This window comes from Streptopelia decaocto (assembly GCF_964273445.1).
Source record: "Streptopelia decaocto genome assembly, chromosome: 6".
NCBI classification, from domain to species: domain Eukaryota; kingdom Metazoa; phylum Chordata; class Aves; order Columbiformes; family Columbidae; genus Streptopelia; species Streptopelia decaocto.
The window spans coordinates 5,614,151-5,618,935 of NC_138660.1; positions in this window are offsets into that span (position 1 = coordinate 5,614,151).

Consider the following 4,785-nt stretch of genomic DNA (forward strand, 5'->3'; position numbering starts at 1 on the left):
CTTCTTAAGCAATTAAAAAAAAATATATTTAAGAAACAGAAAAAATAAAAACAAAAAAAAGGCTCCCTTGCATATTCTTGCCAGATCTAAACTTATCAGCTTAGTAAGTGAAATGTTTGGAAACAGCGAGGTGATGCGAAGCTGAGTTATGGCAGATGGCAAGCAGTCACTAGCGCTCCATCCATAATCCGTGGGAATCCTCTCACCCCTGCTCCATGGCCAGGCGGCTGTGGGCTGGTATGTGAAGCAGAATGCTGCTTTTTGGGAAAAGAAAGGAAGACCCTAAATAACTTACGAAGGGAACAAGCAGCCTGACAATGTATACCCTTTCCTCTGCCTTGCTTCTTCAAATTGTGGTTGTCCCAGTAAGCAACAAAGCCACGATTTTAGCCCAAGTTGTGCCAAACTGCCCAGTTTTTACTTATTTACATTTCATGTGATGTCCAGAAAGCACCCTGGAATTCAAGTCTATAATCCCTACAAAGATCTCTACAGTTCCTAGACAGAACAATGATATTCCTGGAAAGCAAAAAGAAATATTCCCAAAAAGGTAAAATTCCTAGACTCCAGTTTTAATTCCTAGAAAGCCCATTGAAAACCCACAGAAAGCCCACTGAAATTTCTAGAAAGTACACCAAAGAACAGATTTAGAGAGCACCAGGGAATTCCTAGGAAGCAGAACTGAGCATTGGGTTGCGTTCTTGTTACTCACCAGGAGGGTGACAATCAGCATTCAAATTGGCTTTGTAGTCGCTGTGTGCACTGGTAAATGGTCAGGTAGGTACGCAACTGAGCCGATAACTGGAATGCCTGGATTTATATACTGATTTATATACTAAATACCAAAGTTTTATGTATATAAGCGAGCGTAACATTCATACACGTGAAACTTCTATACTTAGTAATACAAATTGTAGATATACTCTGAGTATATATAGAGTATGTCGATGGCCAGAGGTTTCTTCTTTCTGTTGCACACACTTCTATAGATATCCCGCAGCAGCAAACTCTCACAATAGCAAACTTCCAATCTTTATGCTCAGTTTTGCCTATTGGGTATCTAGCCCATACCCAGTGGGAAGAGTGACAGGGTCCCTTGGCCATCTCCAGCCCGCTCATCTCTGCTGTGTGTGCAGCCCTCTGGGCCCCTTGCTCCAGCTGGAGGAAGGCGATGGGGCTGTGAGTTCCTCCTGTTTGCCACCTGCCTCTCTAACTTTCTAAAGGAGTAAAAGATTCTCTTAGTGGTCCTAAGGTTTTGGAGCAGACCAGATGCAGCTGCCCTCCCTTGTCAAGGCAGCTGCACTACCCGCTGTTCCCTCTCTCCTGCTTTGATTTGGTGGCCATCAGGTACTGCCCCTTGGGGAAGGGAGAGGGATTTTCACAGTATCACAGTATGTTTGGGATTGGAAGGGACATCAAAAGATCATCTAGTCCAATCCCCTTGCTGGAGCAGGAACGCCCAGGTGAGGTCGCACAGGAACATGTCCAGGGGGGTCTTGAATGTCTCCAGAGAAGGAGACTCCACAACCTCCCTGGGCAGCCTGTTCCAGTGTCTGTCACCCTTACTGAGAAGAAGTTTTTTCTCAAATTTAAGTGGAACCTCTTGTGTTCCAGCTTGATCCCATTACCCCTTGTCCTATCATTGTTTGCCACCGAGAAGAGCCTGGCTCCATCCTCGTGGCACTCACCCTTTATATATTTATAAACATTAATAAGGTCCCCCCTTAGTCTCCTCTTCTCCAAACTAAAGAGACCCAGCTCCCTCAGCCTTACATTGATTTTCTCCTTTTCCCATCTTCAGGGTGATGTGCATCCAGCTGGCTTTCTCCTCTAAGTAGCCAAGCAGGACTGACATAGTTTTGCAGGCAGGATGGTGGGAAGGGCTGTGTGGGATCTGGGCTTCGCTTGATCATATTTTTTCCTCTTTTTCTCCTCCCATTCTTGCACAAGTCCCCTTCCAGTGGGCAGGCAAGGCTACTGTGCACACACTGCCCTGCACAGGCTTTGCTGTGCTCCCAGGATGCTTAGACAGAGACACCTTTTTGGGGAGGTGCTGCCTTGGGGCAAACACCCACCTGCTGACCAGCACCTGGGGTAAGGTCAAGAAGATGCAAAGCTTGCGCCTCAAACCTGAAAAGCCGGACTCCACGGCCCTGCGTGTCCAAGGGAGGACATTCATCATCACCTGGGGCATCACCCCAGCTCCACAGATGAGGTTTTTCTTGGGGCAGATGTCACCGTCACCTCCCCCGGGGCTGAGCATTCCTGTGGCTGGGCCACCGACTCTGCCAGCTGCAGGTCCTGAGCTGGATCATAACCTGCTGCTTGACTGAAAAACAGAAGGGTACTCTCTGTGCCCAAGTGGAAGATTTTGCAGGAAACGTCTTCTTGCCATAGGCTTTCCAAGAGTCTGCGTTAAAAATAAAAGCAAGCAGGCAAGAGGGGAACATTTGTTAAAGCTTAAACATCCTGTTATTTTCTGAGTCGAACTTCAGCTTTTAGACACCAAAAAAGATCTTGGTTTGGATTTTCAACGAATACTTTGAAGGAGCATTCTGGACAATAAATAAGAACTCTAATTAGAGTTTTTAGCTGATGACACGTTGCTGGTCACATCTGGCGCACAGACTGGCTCCTACTGGGCCTGGCTGGGGGGCAGAGGGGTTTTACTTGGACCGACGTCCCGCGCTCGGGCAGGGCGCTTGCCCGGCAGTTCAGACGCTGCTCCCATACGAGTCACACAGCAAAGCTTCCCCAGGGCCCTTGGCAAAGAAAACCCATGCGAAGGAACTGCAAAACCTCTCTGCTCCCCCCAGCATCAGGCTGTCATAAAGCTGCTCTGTCTCCCTCAGACCGAGCTTGTTTAGCTGCTGCTGAGCCTCGAGTTTCACCACACCCCAGAAGGATGCGGTCAGCCTGCGCCAGGCTGTTTATATGCAGACCCTTCTTCTGTAATTTCCTGTAATCCAAGTCCCTGGCCAGGAGAGGCACAATGGAGACTTTGATTTTGTGCCACAGAATGCATGAAGGAGGTAAGAGGGTAAACTCAACTTTCCTGCACAGCACAGAGCAAAGAAGAAGGAGGGACTGGCTGGTGGGTCCCCAAAAAGCTTCTTTCAGCTCCATTGCAAAATGATGAAGGAGACCCCCAGGCACCGTGCAGCCCCCTGTGGAAGGAGCCAGCCTTTTCTTCTCCCAGCAGGACTTTGTGGATGAGGACACAAGCATCCAGAGCTCAACATATTGCCCTGCAATGTCACCCCCCGCATCCCTCAAAGCCCGATCAGCCCGTGGTGCCTGTCCAGCTGTGACAGAGATCGCCCTTCAGAGATCCCCACAGGGACAGAGATGACAACAGGAGAGACCGGCTGGGCTGCCTTTGTGGGGCTGGGCTGGCTCTGTGGGGCTGACAGCAGCTCGGTGCCCCAGGCCCAAAGGGAGACACAGCTGGGCTTGCTGGCATGTACTTAGATAAGACATGGGTCATTAAGCCCCCAGCCAAAGTGAACACCAACGTGTGAGAGAGCTTGGCTTGCAGTGACAGTAAGGGGCTGGGAGGAGGGAAGAGCCAGAGATGCTCCATTAAAAACAACAACAACAAGAAGGAAAAAACCCACAACAACAACCAAACAAACCAACAAACAAAAGGAAAAATAGCCTGGGAAAACAGGTGAACAGAAACAGCAGGACAGGGAGCTTCATCATCAGGAGAAACATCCTCAGTCCCCACGCTAACGCCTGGGAGCCTCAGTGCCTTCATTGCATGGGCACGGACTTGATGCTGCCACTAACACAGACTGGTGGCAACCTGTCCCATGCCACCAACACAGACCGATGGCCACCTGCCCCATCACTTGGGGACAATCTGCAAAACCTCCAGGCCCACAAGAGGAGCAAGCAGTAGGTTTCATCTCTGAATGAGCCCATGAACTCTGCTGTCCAATGCAGATGATTCCAGCAAATTATTTTCAGCTGTTTCTTGTTCATTCCTGAAAGCCTGATTTCATGCTTAAGCTAAAAATAAAAGAGATCTCTGTGTGAAGTTCAAGTGAAAAGAGAATTTTCCCAGCCCTACAGGAGCTATCTCAGGTTCTCCTCCGGGACAACATGGTGGGGAAACAAAAAGTTAATCCATCTTGGTTCTCATTGACAAGGAAAGAAGAAAAACAATTAAATGGGAGAGCCAGCCTAAAGCTGAGAACAAAGACACCGCATCAATATTTCAGGTCTTTTTCCTTCACTGTGAAGGGGAAAAAATTGCTTGATGGCTCATCCCTCGCAGGTTATCTTTGGAAGAACAATGTCCCCATAATTTCTGCTGACAATTAACCTCGCCTCTGCAGCAATGCTTCCCTGGGTCACCAGACCAGCTGTCTACACCCTTGGCCAGGGATGCTGTTGCCACCAGATGCCCTTCCCCTGGGCCAGCCCCACACCGGCGAGCCCTGGCTGTCCCCCATCACCCTGCCCCGCTCGCCAGGACCCGCTTCACCCGGACCCTTACACTATAGACCCTCCACCGTCCACTTTCTGCACACGCTTTGCAAACACAAAGGGTCTGTCAGACCAAGCCCGCGGGGTTGGGATGTCTGAGGTTATGGTCTCCAGGACCTCTCCTGAGCTGGTTTCCAAAGGACTTGGGCAGAAATAGGATTTGCTTCAAGTCACCTCTCTGCAATACGTGGGTAACACCGATTCCACATGCCCCGGAAGGGACAATGATGGCTCTCCTGAGCACCCACACAGTGTTTGCTCTGGGCAAAAAGCAGAACTTCAGCTGTGCAG